General features: G+C 39.9%; 1 long non-coding RNA gene across 1 annotated transcript; it reads right to left on the bottom strand.

Annotated features, from left to right (window-relative positions):
* Positions 1-3,064: 3,064 nt before the first annotated feature.
* On the bottom strand, positions 3,065-15,364 carry LOC148057276 (uncharacterized). Its single transcript, XR_015704833.1, has 3 exons — positions 15,239-15,364; positions 14,515-14,598; positions 3,065-3,256 (listed from the first exon to the last, which is right to left on the bottom strand). It is a non-coding gene; the product is annotated as an uncharacterized LOC148057276 (long non-coding RNA).
* Between the last annotated feature and the right edge of the window lie 47 nt (positions 15,365-15,411).

Raw genomic sequence — 15,411 nt, 5'->3', positions numbered from 1 at the left:
AAGCAGGGAATGAGGAACAGTTCTTTTGTACAGAAACATAGGTGCTGACATTGTGAAATAGCTCACAGTCATGTTCCTCCTGGCAGCAGTTGCTGGCATGAAGTTTTGTGAAAGATACTTTAATGGGAAGTTCTTTTCTGACTCTCTTTTACCTATTTAAGGGACACACATGTTCCCTTTTACCTATATGGAAGTTTAATCTTCATTTTTAAAATCCTATTAAGCTCTTCACATAAACAATATCTTGAGGCAATAAGTTTCACAAGGTCAGCACATATTGCATAAATCATATCTTTTTGTTTTAGATTAAATGTTTTATCCCTACAACTTTTTAGCTCTTTCCTCATTTTTGATAAGATGGTATTTTAATTTACTTTTCAATTTGCTTTTCAAAGCATTTTATGTGTCTTTTGTAATCCACTCATTTTCTGTGCCTAGCTCATAACCTTTTTTGTACATGTCTACTCAGAACTGAGTATTTGTACAATGGTGTTCAAGCTCAGGGTCCTGGTGCACAACTGCAGTTCTTAAGCACCAGGGCTATGCATGTTACTGTTGTTTCTACCGCTAGCAGCAGCAACAACAAACCATTCTGGTATTTACAGAAGCCTCTCCACCATCCTAGAGATATTCACTGGCCGCCTCTGGATTCTTTATATCACTTCTTCTAGTTAGGATGGCAAGAATTCAAGATGAGATTTAATCTGAGGGAAAGCCATCATAACTCCAAAGAAAAAAGGTCTATTTTGTGGCGTTCCATATGCATCTCGCATTCTTCTCTTTTTTTTTTTCTACCATAACTGTACCAAAACTGAAAGTTTTCCTTGAACTATCCATTTAAACATTTGGATTTTTTTTCCCCTGAATCACCACAGTTAATTTCAAAACCAGCAGTGTGAGTAATGCAGATGATTTCTTCCCATCTGCATTACTTGGTGAGACTTTTGTTTCCCCACAGTAAAACCGAGGTACCTGGAAATACCATCCAAGTATTTCAACAGCACATAAACCAAATGTATGGGGTCAGTAGAAAATGAGAAATGCAGCTGAACTTCATCAGCATATAGATATACCATCTCATATAATGGAGACATCTCCAAGAAAGTTTGAGCCCATTGCTGAAGTGACTGGTCGATGTTTAGAAATTCTGTCCATCAAATCTCAGGGTAATGACTTGGTTTTCAAGCTGGGATAATGTGACAGGGACCGAATGAGTGCTTTGCCCTGCCCTGCTGGAGGGAGGCAGGGGCTGGTAGCATAAGTGGCCATTCCTCCCCATCCATCTCCTGAAGCACATCAGTAAACCATGCTGAAGCCAAGAAGCATTATAGCAAGAGGCCTGCCTAGACAGAGAGAGCGGAGGCACTTCTGCTGGGTTGCCCATGCCAAGCTGGGAGGAGGATGTTTGTGCGCACGGGGTGCTGAGCCACCCACGGTGCCGGCGTGCCTGCATTTATGCCAGTCTGGGTCAAGAATTTGCAAGACACCTTTTGTCTGGCTCTCACTCCAAGTTAATAAAACCTGCTTCTCTGACTGTGACCGCCTTACTTCCAGACCTGCGTAAAATGGTTGGTTAGAATCAATAACTTGAAGATTTACTTGCTCAGGGACCTCTGCAGGTAAATTGTACCACGAAGACATACTCTGTGGAAAGCACTTCTAAGGCTGGAGATCAGCCTCAGATAATCTCACAGACCTCTGGAAGAGTGCTGAGTCAGGAAAACACCATTCACTCTCGAAGTTCATGCACTTCACTTTTACCAGTTTCCTTGATTCAGTGTTTCCTTCAATAGGAGCACTGCCCTCCATCTTCAAAGCACACATTAAACTGGCAGCTTGAGCTCCACATTCCTGTTTAGAAACCTCAAAGCCTGGATACTGCAACCAGGTCTGATGACATGGACTGAGGCCACAGTCACCACAACCAACCACACAGTTATGAGACGACATCAAACCAAAAATACATAGCTATATGGACAGCGAAATGTCTGCTGAGGACCTGTAATGACAAACCCCACCAGTGGTACAGGTACTTTGTTTACAACCCTGCACCTGCTGCTTCAGCTTTTTGAATACCCATAAATGCTGCCAGGTCTGATCCCAGGGAAGAAACTCTCTCATATTTGTGGTAGGAGGTAACTGTGGGTGCCATACCATATCTGCTCTGGCCACAATTAGGCTGAAATTATTAATTCCAGTTAAGGAACATCCTGACTGGTTTCTTACAGATGGGAGAGCTGGAAACAGGGAGATGGCGAAGCCGGCTCAAGGCTAAAGAGGATGCTGTGACAGGTCCGGCTCCTTAATTCACTGACCCCTGATGACCAGACAGGACATGAAAGTGTAAATTGTATATGTAGCCTATTATTTTCTGCTCATTGTGTAAGTTTTGGAGCTTAATCTCATAACACCAAAAGTATAAAAAAATCCTGATGAGCATTTCAGCACAAAACCACATAAATCTATTCTTGTTTATAATATCCGATGATTATTTAGTTAAGAAACCTATAGTATGATGGGCAAAGAAGCAAGCAGCAAACAAGAAAAGTATAGACTAAGCGAGCCAATATATGGGAAGAGCTACGGGCTGAATGCCCATCTATGGAAATCTAATCAGCACGGACTGAATACGACTCTGCCACCCAAACAGAGCATTATAGGATGCCAGCTGCATCTGCTTCCCCCGCTAGTTGTTCCTATTTTTGAGCATAAACCAAGCTCTTAGGGAGTAACTTCTAATAGCATACCCAAATAAGCACTGCTGTGAGAGGTGTTATAAACCTTTAAATTGCCATTAGCTAATCAGAATCATTGTTCAGTGACCATTATCTTTTATTAAATGACCACTGAATCAGAATGTTCATACTGATTTTCAATTACAATGTAGAATAGTCGCCATGACTCAATAGCACCCATCAGCAGCACTGGGACCACTGAAACAGCCATTACCAGGAGGAAATTCAGTGCTTCAGAAGGTAAGTTAATTTATTCTTATAGAGGCTTATTTCTAGCCAGGCATATTTCAAAACAGGTTTCCTAACAGGAACTGGGGTGTAGTCACAAACAAAGGCATGGCCCTCCTCTTCTACTTTTGCAAAGTCCTGTCTCTTCTTTTTGAGAGGCAGTAGAGGAGAGTGGCATAAAACATGCACGTGGAAGGGCAGAACTTCTTCCTCCATGCACGGATGCTGCCAGAGCCATGGAGGATTACAATAGCTCCCACTTCAAGGTGGATGTCTGCCTGGCACAGGAGCACCTTAGGAAATAAAATACTTTTAGAAAGGTTGAACTATGATATATTAAATCTACTCTGCGATGTGAAAATGCCTTTCAACTTCAATAATTAAAAATACAATGATAACAAACATTCTGGAGTTCTTGCAGTGATATCAGAGAGATATTTTGTGATTTACAATCATAACTATGGGGTGAGTCTTTAGATAAGGGTAAATCACATCTTATGTGTATATGTGCTCCTGCAGAGAAGTCTCTTCTCACTTAGTATACTGGTAAAGGTAAAATAATGAATAGCCAGGTAGCAACGAGTTAATTCTCCCAAAGGGAACAGAAGCACGTAGTTAAATACTACATCACAAATTACCATTTTTATGTCACCACCTCACCATGACTTTAGCACTAACCCATCTCCATCTTCACACTCTCATTAGGATATAATGCATATTCATGGTCCTGATTATATAGCCACTTTCTTGACTTGTTTTAATTGTGCATAAAGACATTGTGACAGGAGACCTGACCTTTTCAAGATCATTTTCTCTCCATTACTTTTCACAAAGCTATTAACTTGTCGCCTTCCATAAGATTGCAATAATTTATTTCCCATTAATAAAAAATTCCTGGTGCCATGCAAATTAAAATTTATTCAGCAAATAGAATTCTTTGGATTATTTTCTAATGGCTTTATATACTTCCAGCTTAGAAAGAAAAATAATATTAATGGATACAGGCTGAGTGGATAATTGCATACATTGGAGAAAAATGAATATACAACTGGTGCTGTGGCTTACTGCACACCAATTACCCAGAAGAGTTCCTTTGCTTCCTTTTTCAAGAAATATATTAAATAATTTATTTCAGGGGATATCATTATAATCTTGAAATTATTCCCATTGTATAAAGGGCTTGGCAACCTGATGCACAAACAACAAATGTTGGTATTAGAAAACCTGCGCTAAGTAAAATACTTGTAAGTGTAAATGAAACTAAGGGAAGGAGTAACTTTGATGAAGTTGCAAGAGTACTGCAATAGATTTAGAGAAGGATTACATGGTGAAGTGATAAACATAGTTTCTATTTCACAGTGTTTTTCCAATAGGAATGAATTATGTTGAAATTGCATAACATGTTAATGATAGAAAGGCTTAGGTTTTCTGAGAACTTTTCAGTTTTGAGCACTTGATAAAAATATTGATATAATAGGAAAACTAGAGCATCATAATTCAGCAGTATTTATGTCTTTTTTACAATTTAAAGTATGATATGTCCTTAGACTTGTTTACATAAGTTCCTATTGGGAAAACCGGCTCACATACAGTTTAAGCCATGTATTAGTGATATATAGTAACTACTGCACAAACAGATATTTCAGTGTTTAGAAGTTGGCATGAAAACTGCAAACCATGTAATAGCAGCCGTTTCAAATCCCTGACCATCTAAATGGGAGTGGTGATGATAAAACTCAGTGATATGTTGTTGGAATGTTTCAAGGCTGTAGAAAAAGAAGCCATTAAACTTTCTGCTTCAAAAAGTCACAGACATGCGAGCTGAAAGAGGAACTCTTGGCTACCTGCTCCCTCTCCCAAACAACTCAAGGCTGTTCCCACTCTGCCCTGGTGTGACTGTAAGCACTTGCTTAGAAATCTTTTAAAAACTGCTAAATAGTGCTATATGTTGAGTAGTTTGACTGTGTGTAGGAAAGCAAGGTGGTGTTTAATTCATTAGCAAGACTGACTCTAATAGAGAAATATGGAGAGTGGCATGGAAAGGTATGCAAGGAGAAAGGAGAAGGAATGGTGACGGAGTGAAGCCAGGCTACAATATAAACCACTGCAAGTCTGAGCCCTGGAAGAGAGATATCTAGATGTTAGAAAGGAGACTTTATCTACAAAGTATGCATTGCTATCAAAGTCCATGCGGACAAGCCCTCACTGGCCTGGGCCCAATCCGTGTTGGGGACCAATTCAGCAACTGGAACGTCAGAGATGTGCTGTGGTCTGTGCCTGCAAATGTCTCCTGGCAAGCTTTCTTAGTAAAACTTTTGAGGTCTGCTGGGATATTTTTTGTAAGTATATTCATTAACCAAAATAAACATGGTCTTCTTGTCAAATCTGGTTTCTAAGCAGAGGATGAATGAAATTCAAAGAATAAAATCAAAAATGCAGAACAAAAACTGGAAAATGGAAGGTTAAGGTATAATATGTTGACAATGTTCATGAACCCAGAAACAGGAACAGCAGCTGAATTTCTGACTTATGATAAAAAAACCCTCACAGGAATGGCAATCTACAAGCTAAATGATTTTATCATTCTGTTACTGCATTAGACCTGGGAAGCCTTTTTTTTTTTTTTTTTTAAATCTTGATGTTTTAGCTTTGTGGGGGGGATTCTGAAATAGCTGATTAGCTTTACAAGGACTTTTTATTTTACACTTACATCTGGAAGTTCACGGTAAAGAATAAATGACTAAACTATGCAATGTTCCCAGGCCTTTAAATATATAAAACGAGTCACCACGTAGATACCCTTTAAATTATGCCTTAAAAAAATCAACTTGGAATTCGTTACAAAAATCATGTTTAACTTTGTGATTTATCTCAACACAAGGAAAAAAAATCTGTTTTTTTTTAAAGTTAGATTGTACTTATTCAAATCCCACTTTCTTTTTTCCTGCCTTAACATAACTAAATGAGTTTGTTACCCCAAACCCATGGTTTATTCCAGAGGATAGGTGTTCTGATGCACTTTAAATTCACAGTCAGACCTAACTTAGGCATTTTATATGCCTGCAAATCTCCTAAGGAGACTTCCGTGGTGTAACATGAATGACAAACATTCAGTAATAGAAAAAAAACATTCAAATGTATTGCAGCTATTCCTTCACTCACGCAAATTACTTTCACAAGTCCAGAGTGGTCATTACTGATCCCTGAATACTTACAAACAGTAATCACACCGATGTGCATAAGTGCTGCAAAAAATTAATTACAGTTTGTCTTTCATAGGATTGATGCCTCATTGCTATTAATAGGGTATCAGTACTTTAGAAGGCAAGAAAGAATAGTTAAAATGTGCAAGTTGATACATGTTGAATAATAGGGCAAGGTCATTTCTAGTGAAAAAGTTATCATAACCTTCTCTGTTAATAGATCTTTGCTAATAAGGACCAGATTTGTACAGATGCTCAAGATGTCTGGAAAGATTTGGCATTTCCTTGTGCAATTGCCTGCATGTAGCTACAAGACTTATCATGAAATAGTTACATTAAGGCTTTGAGGGGAAGTTGGAATAATTCAACTGCCAATTTAGACTGCATTTATATTTGAAAAATCACAAATCTAGGACTCAGGAAGAAAGAGCTGGCCACAAAATTATGTTTCCCCTCATGAAAAAAGATGAGTGAACATGAACATTTTTGTTTGCTTTCACAGAAACTATGAGGAATTCTCAAAAAACCCTAAATCAAATATCGAAATATTTATTTTAGTGGGGAAAAAAAAAACCAACCCAAAGTGTTTACACAGAGGATTTTTTCCATGTCACTTTTGTAGGAAAAAAACCATATTTTTCAAAAGCATTTGTTAGAGGGCTTTATATTCACATTATCCCAGTCCGCTGACCAATGCTGTCCCCTCTCTGAGTACCAGCATTTAAAGCAGCAAACCACATTGGACCAAGTTTGTATTTGGGGCAACTTTGCTGCAGTGTTGAAATAAACAGAGATATACCGGGGATTAACTGGATTTGGTTTGCCTACCACCAGCCCAACAGTTTAATTTTCCAATGGTCAACAGTATGCTATATCTATTACAAGAATACAGCTCTTACTAAATCATTGCATCAGTTGTGTTTCCTCACACTGATGCTCACTCACCATTAAATTGAGCTCTGTAACATTGCAAAGAAAATCTTTATATCCTGGCCTAGTTAAATGGTCTAAGCAAACATGACACGTACCTATTTCACAAGGCAACGTAATGTAAAGATGGGGATCTTGCTCCCCTTTACTTGTGCAGATGGGTATATTTTGCATGCCTCCCACACATCTCCATCCAAATGCACAATATGGATGTTTTATCTTTCACAACAGGAACCTTCTGTTCACAGATATGTCAACATTCCTGAGAATGTTTCTGAATTTTGCAGGATGGGACCCTACCTGAATACCAGCTAGTTTGTCCTATGACACTGATATAATACAGAGAGGAAATTCAGCTCTCCAAAAAAGCCCTAATATTGTATATGGTTATAAAATTTAAGAACCCAGGAAGCATTGATGTCCTTATTAACATGAAGATGAGTTTCAGCATTTACTTTGACTGAGCCAAGATTTACTCAAATCTTGATTTTACAGCAAATCATTTATATGCATATTTTATATCCATCTACGTAGTGAGATATGGTATCTTACATATAAAGCTGACCTTATTTTCTCATTTGCTAAGAAACCGAAGTTTATATGTTCAAATGATCATATGCCACATTTGTTGAGTTGCTTCTGTTCATTTTTTGAGAAAAATACAAGTGTGCACTTTTTTTTTTAAACACGTTACTAAGAGGAGGGCGCACCTAGCTGTAGGTCTGATGTAGACAATATCTTTTATAATGTTCTGATGCTGTTATATCAATGGTTTGTCATTAAAAACAAGCATACTATCAAGTGGGAAAGCAGACTTATATTGCAATTATTTTCCTATTAGCTGCTGCCCATTGCTCCTGACAGGTATAAATTAGATCTCGCTAGGTTGCCTACAGATTAATGAGTTCCAAAATTGGCATTTAATTGTTTGGGAGTAAGAGGCAGAAAAGGAAGGTATCTGCAAAAAATCTTTATCCACCTGTGATTAGAAGATATTCTCCTTTCTTTCTGCTTTTTCTTTCTCCCCTGGCATCGCTTGGGTGATAACTGACACTTCTATCAGAGGATTCCTTTCGACGCAGCAGAAACTTGCAGCTGAGGCAAGGCCAGAATTAATAATCTGCGTGAGCAAACACACAGCTGCTGTTTGTGGAGAGAGATTCTATTAACGAACAGTGAATTCTCATAATTAGCTGAGCGGTTTCTGCAGCTGCCTGCCTGACCCCAGACTACACAAATTGTGGGTGGTGTTCGGCCTCTAAATCAATCTTACCTAATTACTATAAGCATGTTCCTCCAGTCCTAATGACTAGGGGGGTATGGGGGGGGAATAGACATTTCCTTACCCATTCAAATGTTCCTCTTATTAGATTTTCCTTTGTGCCTAAATTCATATTTTTTCTATTAGCATTTCTAAGGGTATACAGGTGTGGTTACAAATCAGAAGCACAGAAGTATAATTCATGTCCTACAACCATGTGCCAGTGTGTGTCTGCTTTGCAAACAGCAGCAAAATGTGTGCTTGTTGGAAGCATCTGCCTTGCTTCAATTCACAAAACATAATTTAAAGCACACATGTCTGTCTGGATTCAAAGCCTTTTCTCTGCCCTGCTTCCCCTCCCCCCCAAATTAATGTGACAAAAAACGGAAAATCATGAATGGTTGTGCCTTCGTCTGGTCTGAAGCACAGTTACTTACTACTGTCTCATCACGTGGTGCCCAAGAAGACAAGCATATTTGTCACTCGGGAGAAAAAAAGGGATGATTCTCACTGACAGCCCGTTGCTCAGTGAGGGGCTTCGTGTTCCCGAGCTGGGGTGGAGCATGGAGCCAAAGGGCTCACCCGTGCTGGGGTGAGCAGACCTCGGGGCACCTCCACCTGCGGCAGCGTGTCGGAAAACACAGCTGCGGCCGTAACATGCCCGCAAGACATCGCGCTGCAGGAGGAGAGGCTGGCGCCCACCGCCAGCCATGCGTCCGGGTGGTAGCAGCTTTCTTTGGCGTCATTTATTTCTGTTGGGGAAACGTTAGCTGAACGTATTCCCAAATAAATTAGATATGTGGGTTATGACTAATTCGCCCTAAAAAAGCAGTCTCCAGAACCAAATCCCCTACCCATCCTCATCCTTTGTCTGCTCACCTACCCTCGTAAGCCAAGACTCCCTTTGTCACTTGTCTGACACCGTTCAGCTTACAGCAGCTCCTCCTGGATGGTTAAATATACTGCTGATGTCTGCAGTCCTTCCCTCCTTGGAAGCCCCAGGTCTTTGGCTTCTCCTTCGGTGTCCTTTTAGGGATTTGACTTGTTATCAACTTCTTCCATCAGAATTAACAACACCCGGAAGATTTGCATCCTGGGCTCCTTTTTTTATTTTAGATGAAAATAGGATCTGGGGCAAATCATTAAGAGCCTGAGAGTGAGCTAGCTGAATCTGACTGATTGACCTAGGCAGTAATTGGATGTGGTTAATGTAAAATCAGATGTTTGCTATAATTTTGAGACTTAATTAATTTAGGAACAAGGTGCACAGACAGTAAGTTTGAGTGAAGCTTTATGAATGGCTGGAAATATTAACTCTCAGGAGCTTTCTGTAGAGGTTCCATTTTTACAGGTACAGAATTACTAGCTTGCCTGATGAATTTCTAAGATTGATCAAGCAACATCTCCCAAGAAAGACACTGGGGTGCTGGAGCGTGTCCAAAGAAGGACAAGGAAGCTGGTGAAGGGTCTGGAGCACAAGTCTTATGAGGAGCAGCTGAGGGAGCTGGGGTTGTTTAGCCTGGAGAAAAGGAGGCTGAGGGGAGACCTGATTGCTCTGTGCAACTGCCTGAAAGGAGGTTGTAGCAAGGTGGGGATCGGTCTCTTCTCCCAAGTAACAAGGGATAGGATGAGAGGAAACGGCCTCAAGTTGCACCAGGGGAGGTTTAAGTTGCCTGTTAGGAAAAATTTCTTCACCGAGAGGGTTGTCAAGCATTGGAACAGGCTGCCCAGGGAAGTGGTTGAGTCCCCATCCCTGGAGGTATTTAAAAGATGTGTAGATGTGGTGCTTAGGGACATGGTTTAGTGGTGGGCTTGGCAGTGTTAGATTAACAGCTGACTTGATGATCTTAAAGGTACTTTCCAACCTAAATGATTCTAAGTTCTTTTATATGTATTTAAGGTGGTATTTTTGCTATGATTGTAAATATGAGGGGTTGGATACTTAACAACCAGATTTTCACCTGCTGGTCAGGGTCAACCTTGCTGTCAAGGGCACAACTCCAACAATGTTATACCAATGCGGAATGAAGCATCACAAAAACCAGTGGCAATGGGGGACTGCAAGGAACAACTTGTAGGGCAACCAAATTATATAGAGATACAAACACAATACATTTTTCACAGCACTACCACTTGTGATCATCAAATGTTTGTATGTCAACTGAGAAAATCTCAAATGGATTCATTATTCACATTATTTATAGATTACTTTATGAATTATTCTTCCTTATAAACTGTTAGAAACTCTGAGAACATCCAATATTTGAAATTTGAGATCTAGATTTAATTTGTCACTTTCACAAGTCATGTATTTTTTTGTTTCCTTGTTGATTGGTTTATCTTGGAACTGACAGACTGAATTTCAGATTTTGAATGTTAAGACCCAGAACATAACTTGAAATTAATTTGGGTTAAATGATTAGAAGCTGTGGTTTATAATTTAATTTTCGAAAGTTCATGTCACGGCTAGTAAAGCTCCTGAATTTTTATACAAAGTGGAAGCTGTAGGGTCACAAGAACATCAAAGCTATTTCTCAGAAAGATGTGTATTCCTAGAAATATTTTCTCAGGAAGCAACAATTAAAATAATTTCCTGTGATACATAATGTAAAGAATTAAAATATATTACACTGTCAACATATCTTCTCCAGCTAAAGAGAATGAACTGAATTTTATATGTAGAATCTTTCTGGAATACTGTGAAAAAAACACTTTTGTTTGCCCAATCGACTGCAACGCTTCAGCTTCTTCATATTCACGATGAAGAAAATTTCATGTCACGTAGCTTAACAACTAGTTCTTTAGTACCACTTGCACCAGGTAATGCTACATCAGAAAACCAAAATCAAACAACCCTGGGCCCTGAGTTAAGAGGATATCAATACAAAGACCAGTCTGTATACTGCATGCCAGCAACCCAGCTGGATTTGGCCCTCTAGATCATCTTACTTGCATGCAACAAACCGTATTGATGATAATACTCCCAGTCTTGGAAGCACAATGCCATATACAAAATTTGGTTGTAACAGTTTATGGGGATGTTACGAGGTAGCTTCAGTAGGTAAGCAATAAGTGGAGACATAATGCCTGTCTGTGCATGTTGTCTGCTGCATGTTAGTAAAACACAATAGATGTTATTTCTGTCTGTTTTCCTTATTTTAACATATAGGCTTCTTTTAATATTAACAATAAAACACTGCCTGAAATATACTCTGAAGATGCACATCTGTTGCAATCTACTGCGTATACAGAATGCAGCCTGCACAATAAATCGTTTAAAAATAGAACATGTTGGTCCAAATAAGCAAGCAAGAGCCCAGCTTCTTACAGGGAAAAGAACAATCTTTTTCCATTAAATTTGTGTATTAAAGATATTGCATTTCCTATGTCAGTCAGGAGAAAGTCACAAGGCATTTAGATCCTGTCTTATAACAACAGAAAAAGGAATAAAACAGTCTTTCAGAACCCCCCAAACAATTTGTTTTCATAGACAAGGTACTGCGGGGCACTCTCATCACAAAGCCTAGCAAGTAAATAAGGATTTGTGGCAGCAATAAGGGACTTGTTCCATATCTGTAGTCAACAGACACATTGAATGTAGAAAATAGGAGAGGTATGGATAAAAATAAAAAAACCAAACACAAAGCAAAATCCAAAATAACAACATAAAAATAGTAAAAAAAGAAGACAACAAAATCATCTGGCTAAGAATATGGCACTAACTAAAGCACCTGAAAATTATTCATGTCTGAAGAATCTGGTGTTGAACCAGAACAAAGTCAATAACAGAAAAAATGATTGTCTTTTCACCACTTTACCCACATGAACAACTCTAATATATATATATCCCAGCATAACAGAACAGCCACTGGTCCTACCTATGCCAAGAGAGGAGCTCTTATGCTGTTCATGTAGTCTGGCCCAGAATCCCCTCAAATCATTGGACACTCTTCCATGTAAGGCCCACATGCTCATCAGTATCAAAAGGTTTTGTTTTCTCTTATCCTTTTAAAACTTTCCCAGCCATTTTTATTACTACAGTTATCTGAGAATGGCTGGAGTCTGAGGGCAGAATTCCTCTCTGCCAGGAGGGAAAAGAACAAAAACCCAAGTATCGCCTGCCTTTCCAAGGAAGTTATCCTTCAGCCAGGGTCCGAAGGGAAGCCCACCCGTGGCTGATGCCTGTGCACAAAGGCAGAGTGATGCATGCATCCCAAGAACAGTCCCAACTCACAAAACAACCCAGCCCAAGTTTTATAATGTCATGGATGCTGCCCTCTTTATCATCTTTTATTTAAAGAATGGGAAAGATTTTCCAGCTTTTTTTTTGCCTTGGCCAAAGCTAGCCTGGGACCCAGCTGTGTAAAGACAGAGGTTGTGCCAAGCCGTTGCAGCTCAGCTGATGGCAGGAGCCCAGCCCAGGTTCATGCCAAAGGGGTTTTCTGGTTTTCAAGCCCTGTTGCCAATGAAGTGATGGGAGATCTCTCATAATCCTGAGAAAAGTAGCCCAGGGGAGTGGAGAGGCAGCTTTTACAGCAGGGTTGTGTGGGAAGACTGGGTTTTACAAAAAGCTGGGGCCAGCCTGGAAGGGATAAGAAAGATCAAGGAAACAACAGGTTACCAGCACTGTGTGGTTTAATACTAGGCAGCTGTAAATGAGCAAAATGGTTAAATTAACTCATATCCTCTTGTCCATATTTCCGCATACCTGGGGCAAACCTGTTTGATCCATGCAGCTATTTATTACCCTGGGAAAAACACTATATGAGCCTATCAAGAAATATGAGTTCAGATCCATAACCCTCTACAGCTTGGTTCACATTAAATTATCAGTCTCTTATTGTATCTGTTTACAGAACTTGTGCTTAGATTGTCATCTGTTCCGCAGCAAAAGTGTGTCTCCTCTACAGAAATCCAATGCAATCAGTAGACCTCAGTAAAATCACCTGGCAGGACAGACTGGAGCTCGTCTCCTAAGCTTTGCAGTCTAAAAATCTGGACACCCTCCCCCCCCCCCCCCCCAACTTAACTTTTGGACATTGGAATACTGTGCTGTCTACATGTTATGCTTTATGTGAGTGTCATCCTCCAAGGAGGCTGAGAGTAGTGGTCACAGTTCCAGGAGTTGCCTAGCAGGCAAACAAGGGCTCAGGTAGCAGCAGATGTGCATTTTCTGAACTGCACCCTATTACTCAACCAGAAGTGCACTATTGTGTGAATGGGCTTTGTTTTATCAAAGGATGAATGCCTTTCAGTCACTACGATTGAAAATCAAAGATGAATTCCCTCATGGTAATATCTACTTTGAGAATATATGTACTTCATGCATATTGTTTTAAACAGAATGGTGTGAACAAGATGCTTGTGGGGCTAGAAATACCAACAACGTGAGATTTCTGTGTTGGAGGATTACTTCAAAATTTTGCTTATCAAGTTATATTACTTGTTAGCGTTGTCATATTTTGTCTAATGAATAATTGACACAATGCGCAAATTACACCTTTTTTTCTGGATGTCTCATTACAAATGCTTACTATTTAAAGTGTGCACTTATAGAAGTTTTAACAAAAAATAATTTTTTAATAAATACACAACCATACACGTCCTATACTTTATCCATCCAGCTATGACTGGATAATAAAGTTGCCTACTCTCACCTGAACAAATAACAGTGGGAAAATCTGAAATGTTGAGTTCTTCGTAGAGGATCAGTCCTCCCCTTGAAAAATGGCTCTTGGAGCACATCGAATATGGGAGGAAGTCTCTGTTTTGATAATGCTTTCCTCCATCTTTGCCATAGAAACACGGGAGAAGGCAGGCCTGACTCCAAAGCCTGAAGTCCTGGATAACCCTGGGAGTTTTCTGCTGTTCTTTTTTACTCCACGACAACAGTGGTCTGTTCCCTATCTACAGGTAGCTCACCCCCTTCAAAAATGCATGCATGAGCCTCCAGTAGTCAAACCAAGGGCATAGCAGGGCATATTTCAAAGCACATATAGGTGTACACATGTATATTTGTGTTACTGCTTTCAACAGACAATTGAAATATAGGCAATTCAAGTTACATGTCTAGTAGTACCATCCTTAGGTACATTTGCACTCTTAATAACCTGCCCCTAAACCTCCAGCGTAACAAAGTCTCTTGATGTGTACTTACCTCAAACAGGTAAGAGGACATCTTTTTTCTACAGGATTCTTCATATTTGAGTACTTTGTCGGTCTGGGGCCTCAGATCCTTGTCCTGTAAAAGGCTGCATGTGTGACCCCCACACAGTACACAGTAGGACACAGTAGCTGACACATTAAGTGCATAGAGCCAAAGCAAGCTGTGGCTGAAAGGGACTTTGGAGCTTGCCCAGTTGCTCATTCAGCCCCAAGGCAGCAGCAGCTCTACCTAGAGCATCCCTGGCAGGTGCTTATCTAACCTGCCCCAAAAAACTTCTGATTACAGAGCACCACAGTCTCCTCAGACTCCTCCTCTAGTTTTAGCACTGGAATATTCTTCCTAATGTCTAATCTGAACCTTTTGTATTGCTATTTACTCTTCTTGTCCTAGCTGTCTCTGTCCCATACTTGAGTACCAGAATTCTCCTCAAGCTCCCCCCAGCAAAACTAACCCAAATCTTTTCAGCCTTTCCTCCCAAGTCATGTTTTTCAAAGGTTTTATAATTTTCATTGTTCTCTCTTGTATGGTCTCCAATTTGGTTAAACTCCTACACCAAGATGCCCAAAAGCAGCCACACTGCTCCAGAAGAGACTTTTCCAGTGGGAAGGGGGACAGAAAGATCACTTCAGCTGTCTCCCCATATATATACACTCTTATTTATAAAACTCAGTGAGACACGTTTGCTTTTTCTGCAGTAGTTGAACAGTTGACTCACATTCTCTTTGTACGCCAGTGCCAGCCGCAGAGCATTTCCTACAGAGCCTGTGAATCGTCTGTTCTGACAAAGCTGCACCAACTCTTTCTTGTACTTCTGTTTTCTCCTCAGTCTACAGAAACAGCTCATTTGATTATTTGTTCCAGTGTTTTGTAAGAACTGAAGTTGAGATG

This window comes from Nipponia nippon, unplaced genomic scaffold, assembly GCF_047370975.1.
Source record: "Nipponia nippon isolate SJK-2023a ecotype South Korea unplaced genomic scaffold, ASM4737097v1 scaffold_1, whole genome shotgun sequence".
Lineage (NCBI taxonomy): Eukaryota > Metazoa > Chordata > Aves > Pelecaniformes > Threskiornithidae > Nipponia > Nipponia nippon.
Note: the sequence above shows the minus strand (reverse complement) of the source record. Positions and strands in the feature narration are given on the sequence as shown.